We start from the raw sequence: 16958 nt of genomic DNA, 5'->3' as shown, positions 1-16958 counted from the left end.
TATTGCACTGCATATTTTCAAATATGCTGAACTACATGTTTTGAAGACACTAAATTTCTGAAATGAAGATTGAAACTTGAACTCACAATGCTACATATCACCTAACACTTCACATTGCTTAAAACTGATTAAAAACACATGCTTAATTTGACTTGCTTTGTATTATTCATATCTGCAAATCAGAATACATTTTAATGCCAGACAACCTGCAGTTAAAGCAAGTGTACAATTCATGTATCTGGCACAGCACATTCCGCATTTCAAACTTTTGAAAGAAAACACATGGTTCAGCTACAGAGTAGTCAGATCAGGGAGGTGTAATTACATGGGAGCTACTGTGCATACCTTGGTTTCCTGAGTTTGATGTTAATCTCCTGAATTCTTCTACATTTTTTTTATTTGTAAACGTTAATAATCTTACAATTATATTTGAAACTAACATTTTAATTCTAATCTGAGTAGTGGGATATAGTTTTGTAGTACTAATAAGTGTTCTATTGGAAAACATTCACAGACTCATGCTGAGTTGCACGCCATTTGTGTTTAAATTGCAAGGTTTCAGATCTGACCATAAAAGCAATATGCTCCCAACTCAGGCAGGGCAACATATGCTCCTTCTTTCTTCACTTGGCATCAAGTATATGCACCTGGTTTGTGCCAGGAGATGTGGCTTCGCAGTTGTAGTAGTTAATGCTAAAAATACAGTACACACTTAATTCATAATATAGTACATGCCCAGACTGCATTATTAGTCACCAATAACGTTGTGTCACCATGTGAAAAGAACTTGCAAAGTTAAAATGAAAGCTTTTATTAAGTGCAAATCAATATATGCATTTTACAATAAAAGAGTAAATAGAAGTATGCTTTATTGTTGATTCTGAGTTGGACACATGCCATTTTGTGTACTGTGCATGCTCAGAGAATTGCCAACCTCATGGCCACCTATATAAACTTAAAGATGTGCGCAAAACCCAGTGTTTTGGTTATAAATCATTGTCATATTTTGTCATATATTTGCTTTGATTTTGGAAAAATTATCCTCAAGTGTTCTGGATCTGGAACTCTTTTAGAAAGAGTGCTAAAAGCACCTAAAATCATGTATTGGCTTTGGTTTTGGAAAAATTATCATCAAGTGTTCTGGATCTGGAATTCTTTTTGAAAGAGTGCTAAAAGCACCTAAAATCATGTAACTTGGATGCTAGTAGGTAGCATTGCAGTATGAAATACATACCACACTCTCTAATACACTCTCTTGTGTGAAATGTCGCCTGGTAAAGGCCACGGTAAAGTCAAGGGCATGGCCTAATCACAGAGGTTTGGTCACTCTCCCATCACTGAGCCCCTCAGCCAGGGAAAGAACCGGGGGGCACAATCAGTGCCATCGCTAACCCCCTTACAGGCAGAGGAGACTGCTGCACTCACACTCAGTAGTAGCATCCTCACTGCATCCACCACAATCCAGCACACGGGACAGAGGCTGCAACTGCCAGCTGGCTGACAGTTAAGAGGGGAGATGGACCCAGGCCCCTAGTGGACCCTTCCAGTAAGTCCAGGTAATTAGTGCTCATCCAGCACCCACCCCCTCTTGGCACCACTGGATGTATACCTGTGGAAAACTGGGCTTATTGCCCACTTGTGCAGAACAGCACATATATTACTTTGTAAGAGCTGTTTAAAAACTTTACTTCAAAGTCATACCTGATCTCACTTTAGATGTGGTGCGGTGGCCATTTTCCCAAAAAATGTCTTACTCTGCATGCGCATTACACCGGATAAATGTCAACTGCACCATTTACCTGGTGATTTCTGCCGATGCGGGACTGCAGAGGGTAAGTATTCAAAAAAATGGGTGCAGTATGTGCAGTGTGGGCCCCCCTGTACCCTGGGGTACAACATACAAAGAATTTTTCCCAGCGCAAAGAACCAGAATATAAAGATATTTTGGAAAATAAATCAAGAAAAAAACACTTTATTTCAAAAGTCTTGCTGTTTTATTTACAGGATATTAATTTGATGATGGTTTCAAAGTCAGGAACAGTAAAAATATAGTGTGACTACCTATTACCGGTAAACAAAGACATAACACACACAAACAAACATAACATATAGGGATGGAGTGAAGAAATTCTTATACCCCACTGTGATGTGGTGGTCTCCAGTACATAAAAGTCGCTGTGGGTAATAAAAATAGAAAGGGCGCGCTGGTCTGCGACTTACTTCCTCTATCTTGGTAAAAATCAGTTGCAAATGATACCTTCCTCAGAGATTACGTAGGCACACTTAGGGTTATGTGGAATAAACCAACACTATTGACAGTGGGACCTCCACATAAACTACTCGGTGCACCTGCACAGCCGTTGATGTTATAGATTGACAGTCCCTTTACGGTGCAAAAGTACCTTTATAGCCTTTGATATTTTCCAAAAGGCGTCTCCAATAGAGTCACTTCACTTGCTGTGAGGTCGTTGCACTCGAGTGCAGATAACATCGATCCCGAGCAACGTTGTGTAGCGCTACGAGCAGCGGGCACGGGATTTCCGCCGGCGGAATCCGGATCTCTTCTCAGCGGCCTTGGGGACCTCACAGCAAGTGAAGTGACTCTATTGGAGACGCCTTTTGGAAAATATCAAAGGCTATAAAGGTACTTTTGCACCGTAAAGGGACTGTCAATCTATAACATCAACGGCTGTGCAGGTGCACCGGGTAGTTTATGTGGAGGTCCCACTGTCAATAGTGTTGGTTTATTCCACATAACCCTAAGTGTGCCCACGTAATCTCTGAGGAAGGTATCATTTGCAACTGATTTTACCAAGATAGAGGGAGTAAGTCGCAGACCAGCGCGCCCTTTCTATTTTTATTACCCACAGCGACTTGTATGTACTGGAGACCACCACATCACAGTGGGGTATAAGAATTTCTTCACTCCATCCCTATATGTTATGTTTGTTTGTGTGTGTTATGTCTTTGTTTACCGGTAATAGGTAGTCACACTATATTTTTACTGTTCCTGACTTTGAAACCATCATCAAATTAATATCCTGTAAATAAAACAGGAAGACTTTTGAAATCAAGTGTTTTTTTCTTAATTTATTTTCCAAAATATCTTTATATTCTGGTTCTTTGCGCTGGGAAAAATTATTTGTATGTTGTATCCTTTATAGCGGAGCAAGGTAGTGGCCCCGCCTCCTTCAGCTGCATTGTCCAGGATTATCCTATCCTTTCACTATAGCGCAGTACCCAAACCCTTTTTTTGTTTTCTTAAGAATCCTGTACCCTGGGGGCCTATGTGCACCACACACACTGAACCCATTATAAATATAATAAGAAATACATGTTATCCATGCTGTATGTATTGAAAGCAGCTCATTTGGTTAAGTAAAACAGTGAACTATAAAAAGGAGCACTATATGTTCTAAGCATGGCACCTGTAAAGAAATTTGATTGGTTAAAATCAATTCTGTTTACAGCTCCTTTTGGAGCAATTATGGCAGCCAGGGGTTAATATAGTCTCTCGGTTGTGACTGTCCCTTACTTGCCCTACCTGTTAGTGAGTAGCGGTATTCCTTAGACTTTAGGCTATCTGTGGCTCCGGATGTATTGCCGCCTCTCTGCTGCTGTGGGGGGTGGAGAGCAGGATGCTGACGTGGTCCGGCAGACGTTGACTGTTCATGGCTCCGGATGTTTTACCGCCTCTCTACCACTGCATCCAGCAGGGGGGAGAGAGCGGGATGATGACGTGATCCGGCAGGTGCTAACAGTCTCCGATAGTGGCGGTATGGATCTCCTGGCTGTCTGTATAAGTCTCCAATGCATTTCGTGCATATGCTGCACTTTTTCAAGGATCACTAAAATTCCTAATGGATCCAGTATTTATAAGAAAAAAAACTTTATTGTTCAAAAGAATAAAAATGGAATTCCCGGTCCGGAAATGGCCAAATTTGGCGGGAATCACATGTTAATGTCCACAGTGTGATTGAGAATAGATTTTAAAAAAAGTGCCATGCTAGAATAAAATTAATGTGTAATTGTAAAAATGATTATAAATATGATTATAAAAATACGTTTAATTCAATGTCTATATTTAGACCTCATGGTTGAAGAGTTTTAAGTTCAATAATCCATCTACTTTCAGCCTTTTTCATTTCTGTGACGGTATCTCCACCTCTCCAATTCCTTTTAACTTTCTGTATTACAGTATATGTTAGTCCAACCGGAGCTTTATTGTGTGTCTCCAAGAAGTGATTCGATAAACTATGTGTAGTCAAACCTCTCTTTATGTTATATATATGTTCAGCGAATCTTATTTTTGTTTTCCTTTTCGTTTGTCCCACATATTGGAGGCTACAAGAACATTCTGCTAAATAGATCACCTCCTCTGTATCATTTTTAATGGAAATTTCTAAGTCAAGGAACACTATCTCTGTTTTGCTGAAAGTGGTGGTTACCAGAGATAGTGTTCCTTGACTTAGAAATGTACTTAAAAATCCTACCATTCAAACAAGGACTCACATCAAACCGGCAAATGGAAACACCATACTTCCCACCATAAGTAACCATCATAGGAATTGGATTTCTAACATCCCAAAAGGACAATTTCAAAGAATAAAAAGAAACTACACAGACCAGGATACCTATATTTTGCAAAATAACAAAAATTATGGAGAACTTCATCAAAAAAGGCTACAAGAAAGAGAAACTACAAAGAACTGAAATGCTTAAATATAAGGTAAAAACAACAGAACAAGTTCCCAATATTCCTTTCATAACACAATTTAATAGCCCTACAAAAAATATAGAGAACATGGTCAGAAAACACTGGCACGTGCTGCAATTAGATGAAGTTTTGAAGCCACTGATCACAGAACAACCACAAATCATTTATCATCGAGCGAAAAATGTTAAGCAAGAGCTAGTATCACGTTTTCTGCAACCAAATGATTATTTTACAGCATCATCATCAGCAAAAAAGGGATACTATAAATATCTAAATTGCAAATCATGTAAAAACAACAAAGAACAATTAACCATAGCCATCACAAATTATAAATCGAACATCACTGGGGAAACTTACACAATTAAAGACAACTTAGCGTGTGATACTGAGGAGGTGATCTATTTAGCAGAATGTTCTTGTGGCCTCAATATATGGGGCAAATGAAAAGGAAAACTAAAATAAGAATCACCGAACATATATATAACATAAAGAGAGGTTTGACTACACATAGTTTATCGAATCACTTCTTGGAGACACACTAAAGCTCCGGTTGGACTAACATTTACTGTAATACAGAAAGTTAAAAGGAATTGGAGAGGTGGAGATACCGTCACAGAAATTAAAAAGGCTGAAAGTAGATGGATTTTCAAACTTAAAACTCTTCAACCACGAGGTCTAAATATAGACATTGAATTGAACTCATTTTTATAATCATTATTATAATAATTTTTACAATTACACATTCATTTTATTCTAGCATGGCACTTTGGAATTTTTTGAAAATAATTTTTAAATCTATTCTCAATCACACTGTGGACATTAACATGTGATTCCCACCAAATTTGGGCATTTCCAGACCGGAACTTCCATTTTTGTTCTTTTGAACAATAAAGTTTTTTTCTTATAAGTACTGGACCCATTAGGAATTTTAGTGATCCTTGAAAAAGTGCAGCATATGCACGAAACGTGTTGGAGACTTACACAGAGAGCCAGGAGATCCCTACTGCCACTATCGGAGACTGTAAGCGTCTGCCGGATCACGTCATCATCCCGCTCTCTGCCACCACTGGACGCAGCGGTAGAGAGGCGGTAAAACATCCGGAGCTATGAACAGTCAGCGTCTGACAGAACACGAAAGCATCCTACTCTCCACCTCCCACAGCAGCAGAGAGGCGGCAATACATCCGTAGCTGTGGACAGACTAAAGGCTGAGGAATTCCGCTACTCACTACCAGGTAGGGCAAGTAATGGACAGTCACAACCGAGAGTCTATATTCACCCCTGGCTGCTATATTTCTCCAAAAGGAGCTGTAAATATAATTGTTTTTAACCAATCAAATTTCTTTACAGGTGCCATACTTAGAACATATAGCAGTCTTTTTTATATTTAACCCATTATTAATATGCCAGTGGCCAGCCCAATGATCATGGAAATCCACTTACCATATTCTCTATCTGGTGTGATGATTGAGCACTGAGTTCATAGACACAAACAAACAGCAGACTTGGTATTAAAATCTGCTGCCACTGGCATGTTCAGCAGCTCCATTCTGTCCTTTATACGGCATGTAGTGGCTGCTGGCCAGGTTGTGGGGAAAGGGGGTTTCTGGGCAACTGGATCGCCCCTTGGTTTGCCTTTGACACCTAAGAATCTGCTTGTGAGAGCAGCAGTCATCTGTATCAATTAAATTTGTAGAAGACCACATTTCCAATGACATCACTGCTGTGATGGAGAGTCGAGGAAGCTTGAAACCGTAAGTGATGGAGTAGCGGCGGCTGTGAGGCTGTGCGGCTATTGCGGGACGTGTGCCATGAGCCAGTGCAGGGGGTGAGTGAGCCGGTGTGGGGGGTGAGTGGGTCAGGAGCCATGGGGGCACAGAAGGAGCAGGGGGGAGCTCAGTGGTATGGTGCACAGAGACCAGGTGCAGGAGCACAAGAGGAGTGTGTGTGTGTGAGAGCTGTGAGAGCAGAGTGTGTGTCTGTGAGTACAGAGGGAAGAGCAAGGAGAGAGAGAATGCTGGTGCTGATCAAAGTGTGAGTGTGTGTGCAAGTGTCTCAGCCGAACACTGAGCCACTGACTGAGCCACAGCATCTGGGCACTGATCGGAAGAGCAGCGGGCAGATAAGTATTAACCTTTCCTTTTTTTGTATAATCGATTGTCTTACTTTGTCCATTAGGTTATTGTATTGTATTTAATTTGTACTTAATTAATCCTTTATCTGTCCTTTATTTATTTATTGCACTTTATTGTTCTTTATATATTGTCCTTACTTAATTTGTACTTAATTTATCCCTTATTTGTCCTTATTTATTTATTTATTTATTATTGTCCTTTATTGTCTCTTTTATATTATCCCTATATTTTGTCCCTCTCTTTTGCCTTTTTCTGAAGGTAACAGGGAGTTATCGCTTATTAAAAATGGGTGGGGCCGCAATTGGGGATCTCACTCAGTGCGTGTCGTGCATGATGTATGCACACCTGGAACAACAGTCCGAGTGCGGGTACATCTGTGCGAGATGTGAGTGAACAGCTGCCCTGGAAGCCCAGGTAACAAATTTAGAGCGGACCGTTATGTGACTGAGGGATATTCACAATCTTGAGCAAAGTTTAGAACGGTGGAGGAGTTGCAGGGGGGAACACTGGTAGATGAGGAGGATCGGGTAGACAGCTGGGTCACAGTTAGAAGGAAGAAGAAGAGGGAGAGAGGGAGACAGGACATCTCCAATCTGTCAAACCCCAACAAATTCACCCGATTGGATGAAGATTTTGGGGAGGACAGGGAGGAAATGACAGAACCAGAGGAGACTGTTCCCTCTAGCAACCAGAGGAGCGGTCCCTCCGGTGCAGATGGGAAAAAAAGTAGTGAGGCACCTAGTCAGATTTTGGTGGTAGGGGATTCTATTATCAGGAGGACAGATAGGGCAATCTGGTACCGGGACTGTGATCGTCGTACAGTCTGTTGTCTTCTGGGTGCTCAGGTATGGCACATCGCGGACCAGATAGATAGATTGTTGGGAGGGGCTGGTAAAGACCTGGCGGTCTTGGTACATGTTGGCACCAATGACAAAGTTAGTGGTAGGTGGGATGTCCTTAAGAAAGACTATAGGGAATTAGGCAAGAAACTTAATGCAAGGACATCTATGGTAATATTCTCTGAAATATTATCAGTGCCACGCACTAGCCCAGAGAGGAGAGGGAGATTTTGGAGGATAAATGTGTAGCTTAGAGACTGGTGTAGGAAAGAGGGGTTTGTGTTCTTGGAATACTGGGTGGACTTCTCAGTCAGGCGCGTATCTTTTTTGTCACGATGGAATACACCTGAATGAGGAGGGGGCTGCAGTGCTGGGGGGCAGGATGGTTAGAGGGTTGGAGGAGCTTTTAAACTAGGAGCCTAGGGGGAGGGTTTAGCTAGAAGCTATGGGTCAAACAGTGAGAACAGTAAAGATGGGGGTAGTGATCAAATTGGGGGAGGAGTAGGGGGGAGCGTAAGGTCAGCCGACAAGGGCTATTTGCATGGGTATTGGCACAGGATATACTGACACAGGTATTGCCCACAATATTCCCAATTTATTACTTAATGATGATTATGGCTCAACAATATGTTTTATAGAAATTATGTTAGGTCAAATAGAGACAGTAATTAGGAAAATTGTATTAATTATGATGGGGTAGAAAGGGAGGGAGGAGAATAACAGTCGGTAAGGGTAATGCTAGAAAGACACTCATATACATAGATACCATTAAAACAAATGGGCAGGGGAAATACTAAGCTAAAACGTATGCTTGCGAACGCAAGAAGTCTATCAGGTAAAATGGGGGAATTGGAATGGCTTGCATTAAAGTATCACTATGATATTATAGGTATTACGGAAACATGGTGGGATGACTCTCACGACTGGGCTGCGTATTTGGAGGGATATTCTCTTTTCAGGAGGGATAGGGCTACCAAAAGGGGAGGAGGGGTATGTCTCTTTGTTAAACCATCTCTAAAACCAAACTTAATAGATGTAATTTACAAGGGGACTGGGGATAACGTGGAGTCGCTATGTGTTGAGATCACTAGTGGGAGCACTGATGCAAAGAAACTAGTCATTGGCACGTGCTATAAGGAATCAGATATTAGCATACATGAGGAAGAACAACTCTTACAGCAAATTGAAAAAGCTGCGGAAATGGGGGACATTCTAGTGTTAGGGGATTTTAACTATCCTATGATATAAATTGGAGTAACGATTCATGTGTAAAAACTAGGAGCAGCAGATTCTTAATACATTAAAGGATCAATACTTGACTCAATTAGAAGAGGACCCAACTAGAGGTAAAACTATTCTGGACCTAGTGATTACCAATAATGTGGACATTATATCAAACATTAGTGTTGGGTAGACCTTGGGAAACAAGGATTACTACATGATCACATTCGACTTCAGTTTCAAGAAACATACCTATAAGGAATCAACCAAAATATTTAACTTTAATACAGATAACTTCAATATGCTAAGACGGGCACTAAAAGACATTGACTGGGAAGTTTTGTTTCAAAGAAAAGACACAACGGAAATGTGGGATGCTTTAAAAGGGTTGCTTTATAGCAATATTCACAAATTCATTCCCATGAGCAGTAAACGCAGGAGTACTAAACACAAATCAATGTGGCTTAACAAGGAGGTCAAAGTAGCAATGGATAAAAAGAGGCGTGCTTTCAAAACATTTAAATCCAATGGTGGGGATGGGTCATTCCTGTATTATAAAGAATACAACAAAAGATGCAAAAAAGTAATAAGAGTAGCTAAAACTGTAAACGAAAAGCAAATCCCTATAGAGAGTAAAACCAACCCTAACATTTTTTATAAGTACATAAACCATAAAAGGTTAAAGAAGGAGAGTGTAGGCCCATTAAAAAATGAACTGGGAGCTTTGATAAACGATGACAAAATAAAAGCGGAAATACTGAACAACTTCTTTTCCTCAGTATTCACCAGGGAGGATCAGACGGTGAGAGTAGTGCATAACGAAAGTGAAGATAATGACTCTTGGCTTGATACTCTTTTAAGTGAGTAAGTAGTACTGGAGAGACTAAGCAAAATGAAGATTAATAATGGAGCTTAGGTCACAGCTAGCAAAACCCTTATACTTGATATTCTATAGTTCTATTAGAACAGGCATGGTACCAAAGGATTGGCACATAGCTGAGGTAGTGCCCTTATTTAAAAAGGGAACTAAAGATAATCCTGGTAACTATAGACTAGTTAGCTTAACCTCTATAGTGGGTAAAATATTGGAAGGAATTTTGATGGATAGCATAGAGAATTATCTGCATACTACTAAAATTATTAGCAAAAGTCAGCATGGATTTGTAAGGGGCAGATCATGTCAAACTAACTTAATTAGCTTCTATGAGGAAGTGAGCAAGAAGCTTGACCAGGGAAAAGCAGTGGATGTGGTCTATTTAGATTTTGCAAAAGCCTTCGATATAGTGTCTCACTTGAGACTGATTATCAAATAAAGGGAAGTTTGGCCTAGGATATATTATTTGTACATGGATAAGTAATTGGCTGGATAACAGAGTACAATGTGTAGTGGCCAATGGGATGTTCTCTAGCTGGGCACCAGCAGTCAGCGGAATACCGCAAGGGTCCGTACTTGGCCCGCTACTGTTCAATATATTTATCAATGATCTAGGAATAGGCCTGGAAAGCACAGTGTCAATCTTTGTAGATGATACTAAACTGTGTAAGGTAAATAATCCAGAAAGTGATGTGGATTCTCTACAAAATGACTTATTTAAACTTGAAACCTGGGCATCTAAATGGAGAATGAAGTTCAATATAGAGAAATGCAAAGTTATGCATTTTGGGTTAAAAAATACATTTTGCATCCTACACTCTAAATGGGGAAAATATAGGGGTAACTGTGGTGGAAAAAGATTCAGGGGTGCTCATAGATAGTAGGCTTAACAACAGTGAGCAATGTAAAAATGCAGCAAAGAAGGCAACTAAAGTGCTTGCGTGCATAAAACAGGGCATTGAGATGAGGGAAAAGGATGCAATCCCGCCGCTGTACAAATCTTTGGTGCATCCCCACCTGCAATATTGTGTTCAATTTTGGGCACCATATTATAAAAAAGATATAGGGAAGCTAGAAAGAGTTCAATGATGAGCTACTAAATTGATTAAGGGTTAGAAACTCTAAAGTACATGGAGAGGCTTACTAGGTTAAATATGTATATACTAGAAAAGAGGTGTCTAAGAGGAGACATTATTAATATCTTCAAATATGTAAAGGGTCACTATAAGGAGTTAGCAGGGGATTTGTTTATTAAAAGTACTCTGAATAGGACACATGGGCACTCGCTGAGGCTAGAAGAGAGAAAATTCCATGCACAACGTAGGAAAGGGTTTTTCACTGTAAGGGCAATAAAGATTTGGAACTCCCTACCGGAACAGGTAATAATCGCGGACTCTGTAAATAAATGTAAAAACGAATTGGACAAATTTCTAACTGGAAAAAGTATCCAGGGCTATAGCTCTTAACATAGTAACATTATATATCTGGGATTGATAAGAACCATAGTTGTCAATTGATACTAAACCGTTACGTCAGCATGTGCATTATAATATGCACAGCTTAACACAGAATACAGGTTGAACCCGATGGGCATTCTGCCTCTTTTCAACCTCACTAACTATGTAACTATGTAACTATGTGCTTGGTGTAAAAGATCTGTATGGACCCATTTTCAAACACACAACATGCCCAACCCAAACATATCCTACATGTGAATGCTCCATTGCCTCCCAGTTACAACCTTTTAGCCAAACATGGAGATCGAAATAATTACAGCATGTCTCTGAATAGCCTACATATCCTCACGGGTCTAATCTTCAGACACCTTTGTCACTGTGCAGATATGGCGCTTTGTGTGCCACTATGTTTCAGGCACATTCTTCATAATAAGCCACCAACTTAGCTCAAGAGAACATCTGCATGTTAATTGCCCTTCCATGCTCCCAGGGCCAAAACTAGAACTATCACCTGGGGCAAGGCAGTAATTTGTTGCCTCCCTCCAGGAGAAGTAGAGAGAGAGAGGGGGGATAGAGGTGAGGCAGAGAAAAGATAAAGGCGTTTCCTTCCCTGGGATGCAGACAGTTGTGTGAGGAGTGTGGGTGATCGCTAACCTTGGAGCCAGGGTCTAGAAACTACAGCTGGTCAGGTCCAGTGGGAGATCCCAGCAGGCAGTAGAGGAGAGGAGCCACCCGGATAACCGGATAAGATGGTGGCGGGTCAAGTGTCCTGCAGGAGACAAGGAGGAACGGGACCAGAGAGCAGAATTTGTTTGGAGGGCAGTGGAAGGAGAATGAGAGCAGCATTCACTACAACCATGGCTGGAAGCAACAAGCAGCATGGAGCGATGGCTAAAGATGAGCAGTTGTGCAGGCAGGGAACCGGAGCCAATCGTGCAGCTATGGTGAGTGGTGGGCCAGTGCAGGGGGCTCTCTATCTGAACTATGTGGAGCCCAGATGATGGAAGGCTGGACTCCAAGGAGAGCCCCCCCAGAAACATCTGGGATGGGAGCACCTACGAGTCAAGGGAGAGGCAAGTGGAGGGACCCGAGCAGAGGTCTTGGCACCTCCACAAATCTGGTGCCTGGGTCAAGTGCCCCCTAGCCCTCCCCTAGTTGCAGCCATGAATGTTTCAGTCAACAGATTTTGAGGAGGCTAGCAGGAATTCCCTCTCCAATGGGCAGATTTAACAAGATCTACATTTTTTCTATGATAAAGTTTCCTTGAAATTGTACCAGCACATATTTTAGCATCAAAAGGTCTTTTCATGGAAATTTACCAAAATTATCTTACAATTCATCATGCATACCATCAAAGGCTAAAAAGTTAAGGAGTTGCTTAGGAGACCTCTTTACTTTCAGGTTTGGGCCTAGCTCAGCTATTATGCTTTACTGTACTTATTCTGTAATTACCATACAGATTAATTGAAGCCTAAAGATGGTATAAGTTAACAAGGCCAAGCTCCATAAAGCTGAACTTTTTATGCTTGGTAAAAGGGGAATTTTCATAATTCCTATGGGGACTGCATTTATGATTGTAAGGAGTGGGACTGCAACAGATATCTGTTATTTGGTCATCAGCCATGATTTTAAAAAAATTAATCAGTTCACCAGTAACAGCAATTTTCTTAGGATTGGCCTTATTTGTGGGCTTAATAAATAAGATTTTCCTACCACGTATATTATTTTTATGCCAGTAGGAAAGACTACAAAAATGCCAATTCAGGAGACATAGGGCATGACTCAGAGATAGGTGCTAATACAAAAAGAGAAAAAAAATAACAATTTGCAGATTGGGACAGATTTAAATTGTGCAGAGAGGTTTAGACATCAAAAAGGGTGTGTCCTAGCCTAGGTCTCAATTTCAATGTAAAAACTAAGCTGTACAGTATTTACCTTGCATGGAAGAAATTAAATGCATTTGCACCACTGGCATTGCAGCATAGTTTGTTCTAGGAGTAAATTGCTCCTTGTTTGGTCTCCAAATTTGCCCCTAATGCTAAATCAGGCTTAATTATTAATAGGTGATTAGTTAAGTAGGTTTTGATTCGATTAAACAAAAAGCATTTCATTTTTGGACATTTCTAGAGAAATTATGCAGATCACCTTCAAAGATAAAATATTTTGGACACGTATGCATACTTGGTAGACTTACTATGTCCCCTATGCACTGATTGCAATCATCTATTTCATACCAGCTGGAAAAGACTAAAGAGAGTAAGAGAAGCTTTATAAACAGAGTTGCCGATAGTTCACACAGAAAAAAAAGAAAAAGTCAGATGCATACTCTATATTACTAAACACTGCTAATCAGAATAAGTCTAAAAAAGTCTGCAATCTAACAAATAGGAAAACTGAGGTGCTGTTAGTGTTACACAAGTAAGAATCAGAAGCTATATGTTAGCAGTGTAATACTTAATCTAGCATTTTTTTAGCACCTAATATTTTTTTTTACCTGTGTAACACCTGTGAACATTCTAATTATCACTTCTCACCAAAGTAACACTCCTAACACATAGCTTCCGCTTCTTCCTTAGCACTTACTAACACTTTAATCTCTCACTAGTGGGGTCGTTGGCCTGTGCTGACATGGGGGGGGGGGGGGGGGGGTGTAACCCGTGCCCTGAAATTGAACCTTAGTGTTAGGGACCACCAGATGAGGTCCTCTGGTTATAGTTGACGGGCCCATGTTTCTAGCCAAAAACTGTGTAAAGCACCTCAATTTTGCTCTATGTTAGATTGCAGAGTTTATTACAATTAATCTGATTAGCAGTGCTTCATACTTGAGAGTGTATATCTGCATTTTCTTTTTTTCTGTGCTCAACTACAAGTCTCAGTATGATAGCACATCACCATATTGCCAATAGTACAAATAGGCCTCATTGTGGCCAAGTAGGGACATGGACATGCCTCATTGGGTTCTCTGTGAACAGTAGCATGCACTAATGGTCATGCCATTTTGCACTGCAAAATTTGAGTGCATGGTTATGCCTCCTTGGCAATCCCAGGCCTCTCCCATTTACTGGCTTGTATCCCCTCTCTGAATTTATCTATAGGTGGAAGAGGAAAAATAGATCGGTTATTGAACCATTGCATTATTGATTGTTTTCAATATATTTCTTTATACTTGGTGGCATTTCTGCAAGTTTAGTGATGTTAATATTCCTTAAATGTAATTGAATGACATACTGGCCCTCATTCCGAGTTGTTCGCTCGTTAGTGGTTTTCGCAACGGAGCGATTTGTCGCAAACTGCGCATGCGCAATGTTCACAGTGCGTCTGCGCCAAGTAAATTTGCCAAAAAGTTAGGTATTTTACTCACGGCTTAACGAAGAAATTTCATCGTTCTGGTGATAAGAGTGTGATTGACAGGACGTGGGTGTTTCTGGGCGGAAACTGGCTGTTTTATGGGTGTGTGCGGAAAAACGCGGGAGTGGCTGGAGAAACGGGGGAGTGTCTGGGCGAACGCTGGGTGTGTTTGTGACGTCAAACCAGGAACGAAACTGACTGAACTGATCGCAGTGGCAGAGTAAGTCCCGAGCTACTCAGAAACTGCAAAGAAATTTGTATTCGCAATAATGCGAATCTTTCGTTCGCAATTCTGCAAAGCTAAGATTCACTCCCAGTAGGCGGCGGCTTAGCGTGTGCAAAGCTGCTAAAATCAGCTAGCGAGCGAACAACTCGGAATGAGGGCCATTGTTGCATGTATTTTGTTACCAAATAGTGGATCAGGTTATAAATAGATTAATTTCATCTCTAAATTATTGGAAATTGGATTGTTTTGTCGAACAATTTTACAAATGTTTTGAATTTACATTAATGATGAATATTTTTCATTTATTAAACAGTGCATTATTAGAAGATCAGTTTTCATAACATCGTGCATGAATTAATATTTCAGTCTATCCACAAATAACCTAAAGAATATTTACTGCAGTGAAGATTTTCCTAGTTATCTTCTTGCAAAACTAGCTCTACAAATCACCTACAAGATTTTGTACAGCTGTAGTCTTATTAATTGACAATCAAAGGTTCATAGGATGACTTTTCTAAGATTTAAGATAGAGTTCAATTGCAGTGCTTTTAAAATGACTGATGACCTCACCAATGAAGGGCAACAGAGGGATGATTGCTTGTTATGTGATTCCTGTTATACAAACTGTATTTATCATGCAAGAAGATCACAAATGTCACGCTTTCTCAAACATATTCTTTAAAGAGTTTTTTTTTTTCAAAAAGCCAGTTCTGCATTTTATTTATGTGCAAATGATTTTTGTCAATAAGAAGTAGGTTTAAAGATCCTCTAAACCGAAAATGCAAGTTGACCTGCATAGAATAGTTACTAATAACATTCACAAATATGTAAACAATACTAGACCATGGAAAACAAAATGCTTCATTTGCAATAGCAACTGAGATTAAGTTATCAGCTATGTCAGACTGAAAGAGGTTTATAGTTTGCTAGGGTTGGGGTTACGTGGCCGTCAGCATACCGATGCCGAGATCCCGGCCGCCAGAATGCCGTCTGCGGGGCGGGCCCCTTGCAGGCTCACTGCACTCGCCACACTGTGGTCTCTGTGACTCACTGCACTCGCCACAGGTTCTATTCCCACTCTATGGGTGTAGTGGACACCCATGAGTGGGAATAGCCCCTGTTAGCCAGTATTGTGGCTGGTGGCATTGTGAGCCTCTGGGATCCCGGCATTGGTATGCTAACCGCTGAGATCCTGTGCACCGGCCACTTCCTGTTTGCTTTAAATGTCAAATTCCTGCTGGTCCCCAAAGCCTGAAGGCTCAGTCTCCTACCCAAAGATGTCTCAAGGCCATTGTACCTTGGTTTTTTTCCTCATAATTTCCGATTTCCCTGTTGGTGTGTTGTAGCTGGTGCTTTTCATCTGGAAGATGTCAGAGGTCAGCCTGTGCCATATCACTTGCTGCTTGTCTCCTGACTCCACCTTTAGTCCTCCTCCAATGAGCCTGAGGAGGTTCTATTTCTCTGCATATGAATCATGGACTTTAACGCAAACACAGACAGCTTGATTCAGAGAGAGTTTCATGCCAATTAGTTTTGTGGATGGCTCTTGCAGTTTTTTGCACTTTGAGTGCTCTATAGCTGCATACACAGACATGTCCTCAAGCACTGTGGCTTAATCATGCCAAACAGGTCCTTTTGGCATGCTCTGTCTTGAGTGCTTCTGCCTCACCAAACATCTTTTTTGCTCAAAATGTGCATCTTATTATCATAAATAAAACAGCTAAAAGCAACAAAACTAATTTGCTAGATTGCACTGATCTATTTGATGTACAACATTTGTACATCTGTGAACGAATGAGTCTGAATTAGCATATGAATATCTACAATGCAGTGGCTGTGACTTTTTCTCACACAGTTCCATTGTGCTTTATTTGCGACTTTGTATGTGGTCAAGATATATTACTGTGCATCTGAAGTTACAGCCCAGCATCTGTAGTACACTGTGAGTGGTGCTTTGCTCTATTTACAATGCTCATAAGATGCAAAATTTTAAGAAAAAAAAGATGGTGCTCTATACGTCTTGGAGCTGCTCAGTCATGCCAGGTGCCTCATGCTGTATAACAAATTGTGGCTAGGTGAATGATGACACATCTGTATGCAACTTCGAGCTACTGGTGATTCACAGTTGTAAGCATCTTAGC

The 16958-nt window shown here is 40.7% G+C and overlaps 1 long non-coding RNA gene across 2 annotated transcripts in view; it reads left to right on the top strand.

Moving 5' to 3' along the window:
• The first annotated feature begins 1268 nt into the window (after positions 1-1268).
• The window catches only part of LOC134929100 (uncharacterized), a 75660-nt gene continuing 59970 nt past the window's right edge, over positions 1269-16958 (top strand). Inside the window, exon 1 of one of the 2 annotated variants that reach the window (XR_010178283.1) lies at positions 1269-1556. This is a non-coding gene — a long non-coding RNA (uncharacterized LOC134929100). Of the gene's footprint in view, positions 1557-2438; positions 2645-16958 lie in introns of those variants that run through there. The other variant, XR_010178284.1, reaches the window with a different exon arrangement.

The sequence above is a fragment of the Pseudophryne corroboree genome, chromosome 5 (genome assembly GCF_028390025.1).
Source record: "Pseudophryne corroboree isolate aPseCor3 chromosome 5, aPseCor3.hap2, whole genome shotgun sequence".
Classification (NCBI taxonomy): Eukaryota; Metazoa; Chordata; class Amphibia; order Anura; family Myobatrachidae; genus Pseudophryne; species Pseudophryne corroboree.
The sequence above is the reverse complement of the archived record's forward strand: the minus strand, read 5'-3'. Positions and strand labels throughout refer to the sequence as shown.